The 19824-nt window shown below is 37.8% G+C and overlaps 1 protein-coding gene, 1 long non-coding RNA gene and 1 pseudogene across 2 annotated transcripts in view; 2 read left to right on the plus strand and 1 right to left on the minus strand.

Moving 5' to 3' along the window:
* The window catches only part of LOC112193503 (putative ABC transporter C family member 15), a 59157-nt gene that overhangs the window by 12144 nt on the left and 27189 nt on the right, over window positions 1–19824 (plus strand). The gene's annotated exons all lie outside the window — the stretch shown is intronic.
* Window positions 525–6778, minus strand: LOC112193529 (annotated as a pseudogene).
* LOC121050929 lies at window positions 8350–8996 on the plus strand. Its single transcript, XR_005804412.1, has 2 exons — window positions 8350–8674; window positions 8798–8996. It is a non-coding gene; the product is annotated as an uncharacterized LOC121050929 (long non-coding RNA).

The raw sequence follows: 19824 nt of genomic DNA on the forward strand, positions 1-19824 counted from the left end.
ATATTCCATCAATACTAAATCTCTGAATTCATTCTCAGAATCCTCTCTTCTGATGTTTTGATGTTGATTTCATTGCGATCAAGTATTGCATTTTGATTTTTGTATTACAGCATCTTCTTTAACCATGGAAATCTCTATCAACCCACATAAGGCTTGATCACCTAAGCGATAGTTTTAAGAACTTGTAATGGACAAATATATCTCAACCACATATATTAAATTAAAAAGTTAAAATTATAATAACTTAAAACTTTACATTTGTTTTCAGTCTCTCATAGTCTCTTCCAACTGTCCCTCAGGTGAGTAGACCTCCAACCCACATTACATGTCTACATATATATTTCTTTGTTCTTTTTCCCTTCATTTGGTCATTTTTTTAAGAATGTGATTTTAATTCAATTGAACCATGTAAAATTGGTGGTAAATTAAAAGAAAATGAAGTACACCCAATCTCGACTGAAAGTCAAGTTTATAATAGTGGCCTTGATCGAAGTAATTAGATTGTGCTGGATTCTGCTAGAAACTTAACATCAATGGTTAACTTCATTTAAATTATAACAATGATGTACCAGATTCAAAAAGATGTTTGGATTCGAGTTTTGATTCCATGAAAAGTAAGATATCTGATCAATATACTCTACAGCTTCTAGGTACATCAGTTTTTACATATTTCAGAATTCTAAGGTAAAAACAGAACACCATGCTTTTGTGAAAAACTCTATGAAAATAAAAGGAGTATTTAAAAGTTGCCATGTACCCTCAATAAGTAGTCTTTCCGCAAAGGTGAGTCTTGAAAAATTGCTTTGATGAAATCTTCTACCTGCCAAAAGACGGGGCTTATGAAACCAATGAAAATATGAAAAGCAGAGAGTTCTACAAAATATGTTCTCAAGAGAAGTTGTACCTCTGACGATGTAAAGCCACCATTTCGCAGTTCTCCAGTTTCCCAAGCTGTAGTGATTGCTTTTAAGGGCATATCTAATAATTCTGAAGAAATTAAAGGAAAAAGGAAAAAAGGGCATTAGGTCTTTCCCTGCAAGACATATACTAGACTCACTAATCTTCTACTGAATCCAAAATTTCAGCATCAGAGAGAAAACATGCCTGCCAATTTCCTAATTTTTCGTAATGATGGTATAAGATCATCAAGAGATGTCATGCCTTCTAGTGACTTCTCAATTTGAAGAGCAGCCAGGGACCCCAACAAAGAAGTTAGGTTTTCCAGCATCAAGTGAATCAGTCTTTGAAGCTGTGAAAACAATGTTTAAGATAGCTGCTGACAGATAGGCATTAAATTAAAGAACTAGCTTTGAAGACTACATAGATTATACCTCTAATGTTTCTTCTGCCGCCATATCATCTAAAAGGAGTATGTCTTTTGTGATTCTAGAAAAAAACCGACTCTAGAACCATACACAGGCTTCTCTTGTAAGTTAAAGGCAATAAGAGTGGCTCCCATATAATGTGTACTTTCTCCAGTATGAAAACAACCTGATCAAATTACATTATGTCATCAGAAGTCAACTAAGGCACCTTGGACCTTAATGTAGATAGTAAATATGAAAAAAAAAAGGCATTCATCAAAGTTCACAGCAATAGCACCTGATCTATACTAAATTTTGCAGATTGGAATTGTTGCATTTGATGGGTATTCTGGAATCCATCAGCGACATCTAGAGCCTGATAAATAACAAACTTGCTTAAGGCTAGACATGAAATTGCAACTTCATAAAGTAAATGACATAAATTTCTGAAACTTATGTTTATTGGGACCTTTCAGCATGATCATACCTCTCTCAAGCTATGAATCACAACTTGGATTTGTCTCTGCAGTATTTCCTCTGCCATGAGATGAAATCTTGGAGCCATATCAACAAACAAACTTAACAAAGCATGATCTTTCATTGAAGTTGGAAAGTCTGAGCGATACTGAGACAAAGAATAAATTGTGAGCCAACGAGATATTGGAATTTTAAAGAATATCAAAGTTAACTTCCTTTTAAATATACCTTTTGTCTAGATACACTCTCAGATTACATAAATTCCAGTATTCCACTACTTAAAAGATAATAGTCAGCATGGTATTGGCATCTTTCAAGTTGTGTAACCTAGAAATATTTAACTGTTTGGCACATATCTGGACATTTTTTTATTGGATATCCAGACGGGCGGACCACATCGAAATACTTATAGATATATGCATGTATGCATGTTGTACTTACGGATCTACAAATTAATAACATGAGGTCATTATGAATGCTCATGCATACCTCAAATGCAAACCCAAGAATCTCCTGAGATGGATAAAGGCAATCGTTATGCATCAGAACAGCAACCTGGTTGATGCCATCAAGCTGCCGTTCTCGCTTCATAAATTAAGAGAGAAGATTATTAATATTGAGTTATACATATTGTGTATGCAATTCGTCACTAAATATTGGAATTGAAAAACTAAGAGATATCATCACAGGAATAGAGTGCAATAAAAAGCAACCAAATAAATAAGTCGATAATGATTTGCAACAATGACATTAACATCCCAAGTGTAGTTAAATCACAAAATTCCTAAAATTGAATTTTTAAGAATATGTTTGTGGTTTGGAAAGTTCATACAAATCCTTATGGTAACATAATTTTCACCATCATCAATGACCTCTTTTCTATCCTTCATCAATGAAGCTTTTTCATAAGCTTAGTGACACAGACAAAAGTTACCTCTAATTAACCTCTAGTATGGAAGTAGTGATGGCTCTACAATCTCTCAAAAACATGTCTACTAGATAACTTTAGAAATATCACAGAGAAGATAACTTCACTATAAACTTAAACATTGAGTACCAACACCATCCCTTTTTTTTTTACCCCTCACCCATCTATAGCACAATTTTCATCCAAATGTGTGTGTGTGTGTGTGTGTGAAGGTGAACAGTTTTCTTATATAATATAAAATTCTTATATAATATAAAATGACAACCAATGAATTTTTTTTCCCCCTCACCTCACACCCATCTATAGCACAATTTTCATCCAAATGTGTGTGTGTGTGTGTGTGAAGGTGAACAGAGTCTTCTTATATAATATAAAATGACAACAATCGGTAAGACATAACATCAAACCCCTGCTTTTAGTTGCCTTAGTAAAGGCATTGAGAAAAGGTCTCGTAGGTAATGTTTCTACAGCTGGTTTCCATGCACTAACCTTGACAGGTATAACAACTTCATATAGAAGTAGTACATCCCTAGCAGCATGATAAAATTCCAATGCAACTCTAGGGGATGACAAGCAGACATCCTGCACACATCAATTGGTATTTCCATAAGAAATGATGGATAAAGTCATTATGTTCTCAACCAAATTCTACACATATACATCCAGTTACCTCAAGTGTCTTGTGCACTAACTTCATTAATTGAATTGCTGCTTTGGACACCACACACCGCTCCGAAAGAAATAGCAAGTCAACATCTTCTGGAGTATTGCTAGCAGCCCCATCATGCTTACCTTTCCTCCTTGTATTCTCCTGTGCAAAACAATGTATCGTTCAAAGAGTTTCATATAAATAATCTACAAGGATCTTGATCTCGTCGTAAAATCGTACTTGAGAAATAGCAAAATCACATTGTAGAAGCAAATTCCTAGCTCTTCCCAAGATTTCTGTCTTCTTCCTGGATGAAAAGTGAAACCTCAACGTTTTCAGAGAAACTGCTCAACTGGTTATCTTTGTTTTCGGATACTGAAATAAACTTCATCTCCCTTAAAGCAGTCTCAAATTCAGAAGTACAATTAATGATCTTTAGAAAGTCTGCAAGTTTTGAAGCATCTTGGGGGACAACCTGATGCAAGAAATATGCAAAATGATAAATGTCATGAACCAGAGCAAATTATAATGCATATGCCAAGAAAATTTGAGTACACAGTGAGATTCCTCCACTTGATCAGAGTGGCAGTAAACTTGTAACTTTTAACTAGTAAAAATACCTCAGGGATATATATAACTTATACTGAAATGACCATGCACTCCCTTAAAGTTAAATGCAACCAATGCATTAATAACAATAAGAGTGAAGCAGATTTATAAACAAAATCAAATGACACAATTAGGGCTTGTCCGGTAACGTTTTTAAAAATGATTTTTCAAAAATCGATTTTGAAAATAAAAACGAGAAAACAAGATTGGATTTTTTAAATCCGAAAATGTGTCCGGTAGCTTATTCCGAAAACAATTTTCAAAAACGAGAGAAGATGGCAACTAGAGATGAGAGAGAGACCTGAGAAGAAGATAGCGACGTGAGAATATGGAAGAAGAGAGCACGTTCTTTTTTTTCTTTGTTTTGGAAAATATATCTCCGTGTTTTCTAAAATATGAGAATGAAAAGGTGAAAATGTCTATTTGTCGTTTTCCTGTTTTACGAGTAAAATAAAAAAATATTTTCAAAAATTATTTTCTGCATTTTTGAAAACAGACCAACGAACGCATTTTCAAGCCATTTTCATTTTATAAAATGAAAAAGATGACTTGAAAACGTTACCGAACGCCACCTTAGTGTTTTGTTTTTAAAATTTATTTTTGTTTACGTATCTAAACACTTAATATAAAAGATTGACTAAATGATAGGCTCAAAGAAAAAAATAAAACACCTATTGCAAAGTAATAATTGACTAAAATTTTGTTAAAAGTATTTCAATAATATTTAACCAAAGAAAAGTATATCAATAATGGATTTCAAAAGAGAAAGACCATATACAAAACGAAAAGTGGGGAAGGATTACAAAGAATAACCTTGGAAAGAAACTTAGAAATAATCAACTTCGATATTCTTGGCCATGTCAATCTTCCAAAGCATCGAGTCCAAGAACCCTCTTGAAAGCAAATGTACTTGTCAATAAACTTTATAACCTCAATAATCCTTGGATAGATAGTCTCCCCGTCCATTCTTTCAATCTGAAATCAAGAAGAAATATGCCAACAGACCATTTAATAGAGTCCTCTAGTACAAATTTGTGAGATAAGCCCTAATCAAATTGACAAACTAACAGATGCTTTCCCCATTGCTACGATCATGATGCAAAATCTGAGAACATTCAGTAATAAATTTTCTAAAGAGTGAGTATATGATACACTGAGCTGAACCCATTTTTCCCACACAATTACATGTTCTACTATTAAACATTTTCAAGACGAACTATTATAACAACAGTCCCAAGAAAAATTTAGACAGTAATGACTTGTAACGTTTACCTTAGGATCATTTGATGGTACAATCTTCAGTGTCGCCTCAGTCATTGCTTGTGAGTCTGGATTTATTTCTGTTACAAAGGACACAGGCGATCCAGAATTCAGAGCTGGAGAGATGACATGCTTGATCATCAAGTCAGCTACTTTAGCAAGTCCATAGTGTAAAATGCCAACCATCTAAAAAATCAGAAACTGAATTCATTGCAATACCGATTTCTGTGGCTAAAAATGCTTCTATTCACTGCACTCTAAAGATTACAACTCTTTAACATATATTCAATGGTAAAGGGAATGAACACAAGGTTTCGACTTTCACTTACATCCAAAGCTTGTAACACTGTCTTGAGCTCAATCCCATGGTTCCCATCAATGCTCAGTACATACTTGACTCGAATTCTATTAGATTCGCGTTCGAAACGCACCGCATTGTCCATGAACCTCATCAGCACCTCTTGAATCTACAAACCGAAACCGAATTCCTCTAAAAGAAACCACAACAACAAGCTCAAATCAAGAATCACCACTACAACAGTCACATTTCCACTGAAACTACCAGTAAAAAGCCTGATTTTACCTCATCAAAGCAGTCTGACCACTCCTTCCTCAACAGGCTCACTCTCAGCAACCTGATCGGAAACCCTAAGAGCCTTCTTCAGCTCCCTCACTAGCTCAGCCGCAAATCTCAGCCGTCCATTCCTCACCGCCTCTCTAGCAGCCTTTAATTTTTCGCTTATTTCCAGAACTGCCCTCACCAGCTCCAGCCGCTCCCGCTTCTCCCTCGCCTCCTTCGTGGCGGTGAGAGAGGAGGTGGGATTGGATTTTGAACATGATTTTGAGGGAGTGGGCGTCGAGGCGTTGGATGAGGAGGCGGAGATCCGGTGTGGTGGCAGGACCCCCGAGAGGAGGAGCTCTCGGGAACAGAGATTTCATTCCGGTGAAGTCGGACGGCCGGGAATGGCCGGTCGGAGAGTCTCGGAGGAGCGGTTCTAAAACTCGGCCGCGAGTAATGGCAAAATTTCACCGAAGAAACTAAATCTTGAGGTCGGTAAATTTATGCTTACTGCAATCATTGTAAATTTATGAGGTCAGTAAATTTATGCTCAAGGCAGCTGAGAGTGATTTCATTGTAAGAGTAGGCGTGAAGAAATTTTACGGATTTTGATGTTGGTTTAGGATTTGGTTGTCATTATCTGTGTGTAATTTTATTTGTCAGAATTTTTAACAGAATAGAAAAGGAATAGCACCATATTTGTTTCGAGCAAGAAAAGAAGAAAAATTCTTGCGTACGTCGGGCGTACCAGATACGTGGTACTCCTGACCAATCATAGACTAGAAATTTTTTATCTTATTTTGAAATTACCCCTGCTTTTTAAAAATGCAATACCCAAAATATCCCCTTGCTGGGTACTGATTGGACAGCCGCAACAGCTGCCCCACGCAAGACTTTCTCAGAAAAGAAATGCCTGAAATGGTGAGGAAGACCCTGTTTGGAGAAATAAAATCTAATATATAGCACTCTACCCTTGGGCATAAGTATATGTATTACTTTGAAATTTGAATACTTCGACTACTATGATACAACTTAAGTTTTTTTGACAGTTTGGGGTTCCCAGAGTCTTGAAACATAATAGATTTTCAATTATTTGTATATATCAGATTTTCTTATGTAGTTTAAACTATGAATATGCTATTATATACTCTATTATGATATTTAGGTTTGCAAACAATGTTAGAGGGAGTGAGAGTAAGGATATTTTATCACTGTTGATAGTGAGAGAGTGATGCAAGATGGACAAGTATGCTTTCATTATTGGTCTTTCTGTGGAATTGGTTGTATCAGTTAACAAGGGATACTTCTTCCTGCTGCATGGACAGAGAATATATCTTCCTATGTTTCCATGTATTTAGTTCCAGACTCATTTAATTCTCTACATGTTGGCGATTTAATTATTTGATGCCTAATATAGGAGTATTATTCTATATTCCTCGAAATATTTGCAATTGTTCCAAGCTGTGACTCTATTTTACTTGATCTCTATTACGGGAGGTGATGGTGAACCTATAATTGTTGGAGAACCTGGAGATTTCAAAGTTAGTTCTTTGACCGACTTTGGTTAGTAAGTTGTAATATCCATGAACCACATTGGCACTGGCGGATCCAATCACAGACTAGGACGGGCTGAAGCCCGTCCAAGATTCCAGACTAGCTCTTTTTCTCATCTTGTTATTGTTGCTGTTGATGTATGGTTTTCAAAAGAATTCGTTAGAAAGAAGAAAACCCAGAAGGAAGTATCCAATTTCATTAGCCCTCTATGGAATTTGACATTCAACACTCTATAAGTTAGTTATTTCCAGCTGAATTTGAGAAAAGCAGAGACCCTAGAATTTTGATCTGGGTTTGTGTTTGGTGCTTTTATGAAAGATAGGAATTGGGTTTTGATTAGAAGAGAAGGAGCTGGTGGAATTGGTGTTGTTTGGTGAAGGAAAAAATGGATTTCTTGTCAGAATTTCTTGCAAGTAGTTGGGGCAAAGAATTTGTGGCAGGAGGATGTGGAGGCATTGCTGGTGTGTGTGTGTGTCTATATATATATATATATATATATATATATATATATATATATATATACAGATCTTATCCAGAGCGAGGCATCGCTTTGAAATTTCAGAGCGAGGTTAGGGTTTAAGGTCATTTTTCAGTCGCATATCCACATCTCAACCGTTCAGTTTTTAGGTACTAATGTATAGATCATCTCTGCAAAATTTCAACGAAATTGATGGTCTTTAAGGTATCTAACTCGCTTAAACCAATGGACGAACTGAATCTGTCTAACCTGAACCGTACTAGCTTTAAGGCAGTTATCAATGCCTTAACGACCATCAATTTGGCTGAAATTTTGTAGAGATGATCTATACATTAGTACCTAGAAACTGAACGGTTGAGATGTAGATATGCGACCGAAAAGTGACCCTAAACCCTAACCTCGCTCTGAAATTTCAAAGCGATGCCTCGCTCTGGATAGGATCTGTATATATATATATAGTTTAAGAAATCCAAGCCCGCCCAAGACTTCAATCCTGGATCCGCCATTGCACATTGGGACAATAGAACCACATAGTTTCTACAGTTTTGTATATGCACATCACCTCATGACCGGTTCAAGAGGGAAGGCAAATGATGCACGCAACCATCACCATCACATTGGTATGACATAGAGGCCACTTGATTCTGGGTTTGGTTAATGTTCTTGTGTATTGATATTTTTTATGAAATAAGTTTCCATTAGCGTGCATTAGGACCTTAATATGAATCTCTTGTTTCTTGATTTCATGTGGAGCTGATTTCTTGAACATTTGTTGCTTAACTAGGTTCAACTTCTTGTTGGCTTTGAGAAGACCATTAATCACCTTGATGACCATTTGGTGGACATCAGCTCAGAGGTGAACACTTAGTTTGCTAAACCTTCAATATCACGGCAAATTCTATCTTTTTTCATTCATTTATATATTTATTTTCTATTGAATGCTACATCATTGAGTAACATTACATTCATAACCGCGCAGAAAATTTCAAGGCCCAAGTTAGAAATTTAAAGGGGAAGGGATGCCTTTTCAGTTCCACTCTTACAAAGGAGACTTACACATCACATTTGGGGTTTCAAGGAGCAGAAGACAAGATTAAAGCTGTTCTTGTTTGCTTGATGAACTTATGTTTTCCAACTAATTTGGGGCAAGTGATTTTAATGAATTACAAATTCTTTCAGAGATTATGAACCTTAGATCGATATTCTATTTTTTGTTTGTTCACTACTAGAAAAACAGGTACTTTCACACAGATGAATTCTATGTGAATACATTGAAATACACAAGGAAATCTGTGTGTACAGATAGTTTCACACAGTACAGTCACAGATTTAGAATTTGTACGTGTTGCGAGCGTTGCTAAATCACTTTCACACGGAAAACTCGTCTGTGTGAGCTATATTAGGTGGGTCCCGTATGAATCTCAATTATATATATATATTAACTTCCAAATTTACAAACATTTGAATTTTTGTAATTTCCAGATTATTCAAATATTAGATATTTATTTTTAGGTCCTCCATTTATTTTCATGTTGTTTTAGGTCTTTCATTGAAGTTTTGAAAATCTGGATATCTTTCCTTCATCGTTCTTCATTGAGATTTTGCAAATCCAGGAATTTTTCCAGGGTCGCATCCAGGATTCCAAGTTCGGTGGGGCTTGGACTTCTTAACAAAGTGAAGGAAGAAAAAAATAGGTCGGCCTAGTTTGAGCTTTTTTGGAGAATTGTATAGGAGCTGCTTGTGCACCAGCTATGGCTGCATTGAGACTCGAAGATCTTCCCTCTTCAGATGTTCTAGATGGATCATCGTTTGCAAATATAGACCCCGGCTTCAAGGAAAATAGATCTTGTGGATTTGGAAGTGGAAATTTAAGCGGGAGAGGAACTTCAACCGGGGTGAGACCTCTAATAGCAGCTTCATATATCTGAAACATGTAAATAAGTTAGGTCTAGTACAAAATAAGCACCCAGAAACAGAGAGGGAGCAAATTTTTGCACACAATATGCACCTTCTTTTCCAAGTCGAACGACATTAATAGTTTCTGCATTAACCAAAACCAACACAAACACAGTTTATCCTTCAAATCAAACAGTAGCCATATATTTTATCTTTCAAGTTACACACCTATGGCTGCTCGCAAAGCCAACACATATCGGTATGTGCTTCTAGCCGCACCTGTATATGTAACCAAACAGTCCAAGGTTAGTCAGCACACTTTTGGCACCCCTGAAATCATTAGCTTACTACATTAAGAAATTTAATGGCTTAACTAAGTAATTATACCCACCCCTTCAGGGCTTCAAGTACCATCTCCCAACCAGCTAACTCTTCGCGTCTAACACATCCAGCTACTTCAACACACCTTATCTCATGCACAAAACCATAATTTGTCAAAAGATACAGTCATGAATCATACAAAGCTACAAACTGCAATTGAAGAAGAAATCAACATTAAATGGAAATCAAGTTATCAAATCCATATCTAACTACCCAATCAGTATCATTACCTCAATTAAAATCAACATCAAGTTATCAAGATCAAAAATTCAAAAGGAAATTGAACCCATTTCTAACTACCCAATCACTCAATCAGTATCATTACCTTCATTAAAATCAAGATCAACATCAAAAGGAAATCAAAGCCATTTGAAATTGAACCCATCAGAAACTCAGAAGAGAAGAAGAGAAGGACTGGAGGAGCCGAGAAGGAGGAGACGACGGAGAGGGGTTGCTGGTTGCAGCCTTGCAGGTTGCTCATTGTGTTCCGTGTTCTGGACTCGGAAGTGCTCCAAGTCTCCAACCCTGAGTTCAGCGGTGGCCAGTGGGGCTTGAAAGGCTGGGGGCGGAGCTCGGAGACCAGAGATCGGTTGCCTTCTTGCTTCTCTATCGGACTCGAGCAGGGTGAGGATGTCGCCCTCCCGGACAGGACCATTGACGTTTCTCATGATGAACCGGTTCTGGTCGTCGAGAAACTTGACTCAGACTTGGGTCACCTAACCTCTAGATCCGGTCCGACCCATCACCTTCACCACCAGGGTGTGCTTCACAGTCGATTCCATGCTCATATTTGGGAGCTCAAGATGAGGGTCTAGAGGAGGAGGAGGCGGCTTGGCTTGGAGGTTGGAGGCGGCTTGACTAGGTGTCTGGGTATGTATGTTAATATCCCAGCTCGCTATTCGTTCTTGAGAGAGAAAATCGGAAAGAGATGAGAATGAGGGAGATAGAGAGAATAGAGTCTTTACTCTTTCGATCGGAGATGCAGAATTAGAATTTTATTATTTATATTTTTACACAAATATCCGTGTAAAATATTAAGCTGGTATTAGAATTTTATTATTTATATTTTTTACACAGATATCCCTGTGAAATTAAGTGGGTATTATAATATTTATTTATATTTTTACACATATATCTGTATGAAATTAAGTGGTTTTATAATATTTATTTATATTTTTACACAGATATCCGTGTGAACTAATATTTCACACTGAAAACTGTTTGAATTTTTAATTTACCATCTGACAATTTTATAGGAATTTCTAAATTTAACTTTATTTCACACGGACTCCTTGTGTAAATTAACTTATAAAATATTGGGTCCCAATTTGAACCCTATGTGGCCACAATAGTCAGAGTGAAAAATATTTACACACGGATTTCAGTGTGTACTATAACACTTTATACATGGATATTCATCCGTGTGAATCTCTGTGACAATACCATCCGTGTGAAAGAACCTGTTTTTCTAGTAGTGGTTTCAACAATACTTCATCACATTTTTATGGTTTTTGTTACTGATTTTGTTACAAATTGTGTGTCTGAGTTAGGGAGGGAAGTTCAAAACTAAAACCTGCCTTTTGTGTGTACCATATTGCCATACTAATTTCGGGTAAGGACCATTAGCAGTCATGAGTTGAAAAACCTGCCTTCTATGTATACCATATTTCCTATCTGATTATAATTGAAAATATCACTATTTACTTTGCTTTGTTCTTGTCTCTGGAAGATTATCCACTGTGATTAGTCACCTTATGATTTACATGCAGTGATAGCCCGCCACAACCAACACTAGCTGCAGATGAAACAAACGATGACACCTTGGAGGATAAAATGTAAAAAAGTTGTTTCAACTACAACTGTAGGCTAATTTTATTGATACTAGCCAATTGTGACCAGCATATAACAAAAAAAGATTTGGTTAGAAGATCAATTTAAAAAAAAAAAAAAAGGGCTAATTACTGTTTAGTACCCTGTGCTTTTGCTCCAACATCAATTCAGTCCCCCGACTTCCAATTTCATCAAAAACACCCCCACACTATTATTTCTCCATCCAATAGGTCCATCCGTGATAAATCAGTCAATTTCAGCCGTTTAGGTGCTGACGTGGCGATCCAACTCAGCCCAGGTAGGGCCCACACGAAAATGAAATTCCCAAACTGACCCTGGCCAACCAAATATGAAAAAATCCAAAATAAATTCCTATCTTTGAGGTTGGGGAGACTTGAACCCACACCAAGACCTTTCATTTGCAAAGGCCCAACCACCAGACCACTTGCATGGTATTGCAATATTACAAACGAAAATAATATATGTATAATAGTTTAAATAACTCTCCTTCTCCACCCACCTCTCTCCTCCTCTCCTCTTTTTCTTCCTCTGTGCCTTCCCAGTTTGCCGGGCTTGCTTTGGTTCCTTCTTTCATGTTGTCATTGCTTCTGCGTCTGGTATGCAGCGCTGGGCAGAGGCTCTAGTTCCCTCAGAAACTTCAAAATTCTCAGCAATGCCACATAATTATATATCTACTTTTCCTAAAATTTCCATTATCTGGAGAATGTTCTAGTCTAATTCAACTGTCGTTTTCTAACAAAACCAAAACCAAAACCGCCTCAAAGACAAGGATTTTTCTTCCAAAAGTATTTATGATTTTCCAATACCTTGGGCCAAAAATGAGCTCGAGCCAGGGGCGTTGTGAACTCAAGGAACCGATCTAAATTCGCGCCTCGCTGAGCGCTTCCCGACCTGACCCGGAACTATGTGACGTAGCACAGTCGTCGGACTCCACCACCGACACTGGCCGCCTCTGATGCTGCTGCTTCTCCTGTTCAAGCTTCTGCTGCCGTTGAAGCTGTTGCTGGTGTTTTCGCTCTCGAATCGGGGGCGGGTTGTAGAACCAGTTCTCGCCCCGAGCCCGATCGATCGAAACTCCGCCATGACCAGACATTGGACAAATACGGCGTTGTACTGGGTATTTGACAAAGGTTGGGAAGCAACGACGACATGAAAGAAGGAAACAAAGCAAGCCCGGCAAACTGGGAATGTACAGAGGAAGAAGAAGAGGAGAGGAAGAGAGAGGTGGGTGGAGAAGGAGAGTTTTTTCAACTATTATACATATATTATTTTCGTTTGTAATATTGCAATACCATGCAAGTGGTCTGGTGGTTGGGCTTTTGCAAATGAAAGGTCTTGGTGTGGGTTCGAATCTCCCCGACCTCAAAGATAGGAATCTATTTTGGATTTTTACATATTTGGTTGGCCAGGGTCAGTTTGGGAATTTCACTTCCGTGTGGGCCCCACCTGGGCTGAGTTGGATCGCCACGTCAGCACCTAAATGGCTGAAAATTGACTGATTTATCACGGATGGACCTATTGGATGGAGAAATAATAGTGTGGGGGTGTTTTTGATGAAATTGGAAGTCGGGGGACTGAATTGATGTTAGAGCAAAAACACAGGGTACTAAACAGTAATTAGCCCAAAAAAAAAATTAAAATCTGTAGATTTATGATGAATGTATAAAACTTAGCAAGCAAGAAAACCCGCTTTTGAAAAACAGAATTAGCGATCAATTTTTTTTTTTAAACACCAGCTTTTGAAATATTTAGAATATATGATGAATGTATAAAATTTAGTGGGCAAGAAAACCCACAGTATTGTGTGGGAAGAATTACCTAGTCTATTTTATACTTAGGTACATGTAGATTGCATCTATATAATAGAAAATTCGACACTTTATTATTAGGCTGAGGCTATTACCACTCTACCATTTTCTTTGTTTACCCTACAAATATTTGAATTATTGAAAAACTATATTACCCAAATGCAAAATGACTAATAAGTACACTAATTTTCTAAAATTTAAATCTTTAAGGAAACTAAATACATAACTAATTAAATACAAAACTACTTAATTTCTCTTCTGATAACATTCATCTTCATCTTCTCCATCCAATTTTCAATTTATTACAATTTTATTTTTTATCTTTTTGTTGTGTCCTCATAGGGATGGCAATGGGGCGGGTTGGGGATGGGGATCACAATACCATCCCCATCCCCGGGGTCATTTTCTACCCCCATCCCCGCCCCAATCCCCAATAAAAATATATTGGGGATTCCCCGTCCCCATCTCCATTGGGGACTAAACCTCCAAACCCCTCCCCCCCCCCCCCCCCCCAACAAATCCCCAATAAGAATATAATAAATAAAATAATTTTTTCTCATATTGTCTTTTTTAAAATCAAAATCTACAACAAATAAATTTAAAATATGATTAAATTCATAATCATAATTTAGTGAGGGGTGAGGCTATTGTCACCCTACCATTTTCTTTGTTCACCCTACAAATATTTGAATTATTGAAAGACTATATTACCCAAATGCAAAATGACTAATAAGTACACTAATTTTCTAAAATTTAAATCTTTAAGGAAAACTAAATACATAACTAATTAAATACAAAACTACTTAATTTCTCTTCTGATAACATTAATCTTCATCTTCTCCATCCAATTTTCAATTTATTACAATTTTATTTTTTATCTTTTTGTTGTGTCCTCTGTCCTCATCGTTAATTCGTTATTCAATTCACAAAACCATTAGTGTTAATTTCATCAAAATCTTTATAATACCTTTATAAACACCGAAAGTAAAAAATTTAAAACACGAAAAAAAAAATCAATATTTTTTTTCATTGCTCATAGTAGCACTTACTAATTTTTTAATATGGATTTGAATAAACGAACATTGACGCTGAATGGAAAAAATAAAAAAATGGAAATAAATCAAATTATGATTTTATTATGAAACTTTAATATATTTTAAGACATTTTTTTAATTGATATAAATTAAATTAGAAATTTTCGTTAAACAATTTTTTTTTTTTTAATTTGATATGTTATATGATGGAGGATATTCCTGAAAAGAGAAATTGGTTGGATAAGTAAAAAATTGGTTGGATAAGTAAATCTAATAATTGAAATTAAAATGTAGGGTGTAATGAGCAAGTAGGGTGAACAAAGAAAATTATAGGGTGGTAATAGCCTCACTCTTTAGTGAGTGCAAAAGTCAAAACACCATTAAAATAAAAGTGTAGCTATTAAAGTAAAGTAATAAATGTATATATTTATGATTTATATTAAAAAAAAAAATTAAAAAAAAATATAAGTTAAATATATGTATATATTATTGGGGCGAGTTTGGGGATGGAGATCACAATACCATCCCCGCCCCATCCCCAATCCCATCCCCAATCTTAGATAGCGGGGATTGGGGATCCTCATCCCCATTCTCCATTTGTCCCCTAATTCTCCCCCCATTAGGGGCGGATATCCAATGGAGCTCCGCTCCGCTGGGGATTTTTGTCATCCCTAGTCCTCATCGTTAATTCGTTATTCAATTCACAAAACCATTAGTATTAATTTCATCAAAATCTTTATAGTACCTTTATAAACACCGAAAGTAAAAAATTTAAAACACGAAAAAAAAAATCAATATTTTTTTTCATTGCTCATAGTAGCACTTACTAATTTTTTAATATGGATTTGAATAAACGAACATTGACGCTGAATGGAAAAAATAAAAAAATGGAAATAAATCATATTATGATTTTATTATAAAACTTTAATATATTTTAAGACATTTTTTTTATTGATATAAATTAAATGATGTTGAAGGAAAACCTAATTTGTGTTTAGCCCAAACTCTAGGTTACTTGACCTAGTGGTAATAGGATTTAATTAGAAGGATCTAGAATCCTAATCAATGTAGAATTACTTTCCTTGTATGATTGAGATTCTATGCATTGTAATCCTCTATATAAAGAGGCCCCTATTATCAATGAGAACACACAGCAAATTCCTCCCAAATTCAGTTTCTCTAAAACACGTTATCAGCACGAAGCCCTAACCCCGAAATAAATAGCTAAACCCTGATTCAAGAAGCTAAAAACCTTGAATCCGAATACAAAACCTTGAAGTCTTTCTTTCCTCCACCTCACACCTTGAAGAACTCTATCCCAGGAGTCCAGAACCGGCAGCCGCACCTCAAGAACCGGCCGGAAAACCACCGAACCGGCCAACGGAAGCTCTATACACCTAGCAGCAAATATTCCACCGGTTCACCATCTTCCGGACCTCCGATTTCCACCAAATTTTGGTCGCAGAAGCCTCTCAAGTCAAAGATCCTGGAACCGGAAGAAAAAGTGAGAAAACCAGCCTAAAAGTACGTGAACCGGCCGACTAAATATCCTGCAGAAAACCGGCAGAAAAGAAAAGAAAAGAAAAGAAAAAAAAAAAAAAGGAAAGGAAGCCCAGAAGCCCAAGAAGCAGAAGCCCAAGCCCATGGTAGAGGCCCACTGACGCAGGCCCACTTCCACTGCCACATCAGCATACTGACCCACTGCCACATCAGCAAACAGGGACCCACTGCCACGTCAGCAGGTTAACGGTCAGAGGTCAATAGTCAACGGTCAAAGGTCAACAGTCAACTCCGGTCAACTATTTTCCGGCGACTTTTCCGGTGAATTTTCCGGCCAACTTCTGTGAATTTTCCGATCAGCTACAGTAACTCCGGCAGCTACAGTACTTTCCGGTAGCTACAGTGAATTTCCGGCAACCACTTTTCGGCATCTTTTTAAGGTAAACTTTTCTAAAAGTTCCCGTTTTTGTGAAGTTTTTCAATTTCTTCTTCTTTTCTCGGGGACTTCCAAAATCTCTTCTCCTACCCCCCTTTCTTCTTCATAGGGGAGACCATAGCCGAACTGTGGGGGTTCGTGCTCACTCCAAGCTTGGAGCTTGTAGAGTCCTCCAAACTCAGAGTTTGTTGAGAAGAAAACGATCGACCACATATATCGTTGTTTCGATCTAATCCAAAATCCCTCTTGGAATCGGATTTTCTTAGAAGCGACTACGCTCAAAAAATTCCTAATTTCTTGGAAGCTACTACGCTCAGAGATTTAATAGTTTTTCGTGGTAGCATTTTCGCTCCGAAACTAACCCTAATCTTGTGTTGTTTTTCAGGATGAGTAACCTGAACAAGTTGAACTTCGTTCCACTAGAAACAACTGGCGCAGGATACCATACGTGGGTCCGAGATGTGCGCCAACATCTTAAGGCTGATGGACTTCTGGGAGCCATCCAAGAGCCTGGTCAGAACGTGCTCTCCATTGAGCAAGCTACTGCTTTCGAAGCAAAACAAGCTAAAGTCATAATTCTCATGACAAGGCACATGAATGACGCGCTCCAAAATGAATACCTCAATGAGGAAGACCCAAGAAAGCTATGGGTAGAACTTGAGCAGCAATTTGGCAACGTTCGTGACTCCCTGCTTCCTGATTTAGAAGTGCGATGGCATAGCCTCCGCTTTTGTGATTTCAAGTCTGTGCTTGATTATAACTTGGAAGCTCTTCGTATCAAGTCTCTGATGGAGTTTTGTGGCCAAGCCATAACTGATACGATGTTGATCAAGAAGACTCTCTCTACCTTCCCCGTCTCTGCACTGATGATTTCAAAGAATTATCGGATTGATGTAAATGCAGGACGTATCACAAGGTTTCATGAGCTCATTGGCGCCATGAACGTAGCTGAAAAGCACAACAATATCCTTGTGAAGAACTATAATGCTAGACCCGTGGGAACTAAGCCTATTCCGGAGGCTAACTATAGTCGCGCCCCTAATGGAGGACGTAAGGAGCGAAACCCTAAGGATAGGGACAATTCTGGACATTCTGGTCCATATGTTCGCCCTAAAGAGGAAGGAAATCACCAAGAGAGGCGTGCACGGAACCGTGGAGGTCAATGTGCGAAGAGAGAGAGAGGTGGAGCCTCCGACCATGGTGGTAACGCCACCAAGAGGATAGGTCGTCCAAATCGCGCCCCAATGGCGCCTCGATCAAGGGAGCCTGACCATAATGATGTTTGTTTTCGATGTGGATCAACTGAACATTGGGCCAAATCATGTACCGCACCCCAGAATGTTGCAAACGCATACAAGACGTATCGTGAAGCAAGGGGAAGTGAATTACATGGCACAAGAAGATCAAGATGGCGATCTAGATCTAAGGGTGGAAGACTACAAGGATCAAGACCCAGAAACTGGCGATTTTGATTAAGTCCTTTTATTTTCCAAGAGTTGTAGGCGATTGCCATATTACTTTTTATTGGATTAGATTTTCTTTGATCATAGAAACAATGATGTATTCCGTTGGCTTATGAATAAAATTTCGAGTCCTTTTCATTATGACTCAATTTTGATTCTGAGCATATGACTTTGTGACTACGATGGCTAGACCATCAATATTAATTCAAGGACATGGAATAGCCCAAGTTCCACTTACCAAATGGCACCTTGATTACAGTTGTCACAGAAACTCTCTACGCTCTTAGGGCAAATAGTACCCTATGAATAGCCAACGAATTCCATGCGAAAATGCATGTAGAGAACGGAGATGAGTTCATTTGCATTACCTCTAATGATTGCGAACAAAGACACATCTTAGAGAAGTTTATGTGTCTCTCTAGTGGACTTTATGTCACTATTCGAGCTATTAAATCCAATAAAGTTATGAGAGAAGATCTCTTGGATTTAGACACATATTGGCTTTATCACGACAGGATAGATCATCCTAGTCATGGTATGATGATCCGTCTACAAAAGACTTCACATGGACATCATTTCTTTCGAGCGAAACGAAGCATGAATCACAAGTTGATTTCTAGACTAAGTGTGACCGACGCTGCTGCCTAGGGCACCGACTCCGTCCACCACCATCCTAGGGTTGGCGTAGTCCCTATCCATGACTCCATGGATGGCGTCCATCATGGTGATGGCGCCCTAGGTGATGCTGCAATCACCAACTTGCTTCAAAATAGCGTTTCAGACGCTCAGGCCTAACCAAAATTCTCATTGGTTGCTTTTAAAGCCTCTCGCTCGTTTTACTAAAGCCTGTTCCTTAGGGAAATTAGGACTGAGACCATCCTATGCAAAGGATATGACATTACTCATTGTGTTCTTACAAAGAATCCGTAGGGATTTTGTGGATTGATTCAACCAACTTGCGGACGTTTAAATATCTCATGATGTTGGTTGACACGCAAACACACTGGTCACGTGTTGTGCCATTGTCCACTTGTAATGCTGCTTATGCTACACTCCTAGCACATATCATACAACAACGGGCTCACTCCCCGAATCACCCTATTTAGTCAATTGGATTTGACTATGCTAGAGAGTTTACATCGAAAAACTTTCGATAGATATTGCAATGGGCTTGATGTTGGACATCACATTCCCATGAACACACCCAAATGGTCTCACGGAAATGACTACGATGGTAGTCTGAACATTGGTAATGTGCACCAATCTTCTTACATTCGCTTGGGGTGATGCAATATCGTATGCAGCTATGCTAATTCGTCTACGACCTAATGCCACTCAATGTACCTCTGCGTTACAGCTAGTGACTGGGTACACGTCTTTTGTACTTACGCACATTTGAGTGAGCCATTTTTGTGCCAATTGCACCGCCACAGCGCTCTATGATGGGTCCTTACAGACGAATGGGCAACTACGTTGGATTTGAGACTTCCAACAATCGTCCGCCACTTAAATGCCCTTGCTAGGCGATCTCCTTACCGCTAGATTTGCGGATGTCACTTTGATGAGACAGTCTTCCCGTCGTTAGGGGGAGATAAGAACACGAATGTTCAACAGGAACGACAAGAATTGTCGTAGTC

The sequence above is a fragment of the Rosa chinensis genome, chromosome 1, assembly GCF_002994745.2.
Source record: "Rosa chinensis cultivar Old Blush chromosome 1, RchiOBHm-V2, whole genome shotgun sequence".
NCBI classification, from domain to species: domain Eukaryota; kingdom Viridiplantae; phylum Streptophyta; class Magnoliopsida; order Rosales; family Rosaceae; genus Rosa; species Rosa chinensis.